Below are 1,205 nucleotides of genomic sequence, written 5' to 3'. Positions count from 1 at the left end.
ATTCCTTCACATTGTAATCAGGTAATCCTCAAAAACACAATGTCTGAGACCTTAGTGATCTTAGTTTTCTACCTCTGCTGTTTTTGTAAAGTCAAACAGTTCACAGTCAAGCTGGAACAGTAGAACAGAATGGTAAATAAGTCAGGATCCGGAGTTTAAACTCCAGCACCAACACTTAATAGCTTGGGAAATTTATGTAGTCCTTACCTTAATTCCTACTTTATTTTTTAAAGGATTAAGTGAAGTATTATATAAATTAATAAATCAGATTTTAAAATTAAGTGAATTTGTTAATCAGTCTTAAAGTCGTCTTTGTATTTTGTCAACCCATAGTTGGCAAAGTAGGAAGATGACAGTGGGGTACGTGACCTCATTTTGAGGTGACTTTGTGAAATTTTAGGCAACACCACTTTGAGAGGAAAAGAAAGTGCTCAGACTCTGCAGACTCTGAGACACAGATTTTTGTTTAATATATCTGACTACTGTGTTGCTGTTGATGTACCAGGGTTCATCAACAAAAATTAGACTACACAGTGCTCACTTCAGCAGCACAAAGACTAAAACTGGAATGTTCAGATTAGATTAGCATGGCCCCTGCATAAGGATGACACGTAAATTTGGGAAGCTTTCCATATTTAAAGAAAAAAATTGGACTATGCAAATTGGCCTTTCATTTAATTAACTATATCATTCATCAGTTTGCCTTTATTGATGCTTATCCATAGAGAGAAGAAATATTGTGGGTAAGACTCTGAAATCTCTCTGTATCTTGGTCATCCATGAACATTATTTTTTTAAAGATTTTATTTATTAATTTGACAGAGAGAAACAGCCAGCAAGAGAGGCAATACAAGCAGGGGGAGTGGGAGAGGAAGAAGCAGGCTCCCAGCAGAGGAGCCTGTTGTGGGGCTCAATCCCAAAATGCTGGGATCACGCCCTGAGCCGAAGGCAGATGCTTGACGACGGCGCCACCCAGGCGCCTGTCATCCATGAACATTAAACATATCAAAGTGTTAGCAACAATAATGGCAAACTTTTAGTGAGTCATTGCTATGTATTTGACACATACAGTACTCAGTGCTTTACGCATGTTATTTAGTTGTCCCAACAAGTCTATGAAGAGAGTACTATTGCCTATATTTTTACCTAAGAAAAATTAAATTAATGAATTATCCAAAGTTACGTAACTAATAGGTGACATGGTC

At 37.3% G+C, this 1,205-nt stretch overlaps 1 non-coding gene across 1 annotated transcript; it reads left to right on the top strand.

Annotated features, from left to right (window-relative positions):
- The first annotated feature begins 533 nt into the window (after positions 1 to 533).
- LOC117803257 lies at positions 534 to 639 on the top strand. Its single transcript, XR_004626945.1, has one exon. It is a non-coding gene; the product is annotated as a U6 spliceosomal RNA (small nuclear RNA).
- Positions 640 to 1,205: the final 566 nt, after the last annotated feature.

The sequence above is a fragment of the Ailuropoda melanoleuca genome, chromosome 7 (genome assembly GCF_002007445.2).
Source record: "Ailuropoda melanoleuca isolate Jingjing chromosome 7, ASM200744v2, whole genome shotgun sequence".
NCBI classification, from domain to species: Eukaryota; Metazoa; Chordata; class Mammalia; order Carnivora; family Ursidae; genus Ailuropoda; species Ailuropoda melanoleuca.
This window is presented reverse-complemented; position numbering and strand designations above follow the sequence as displayed.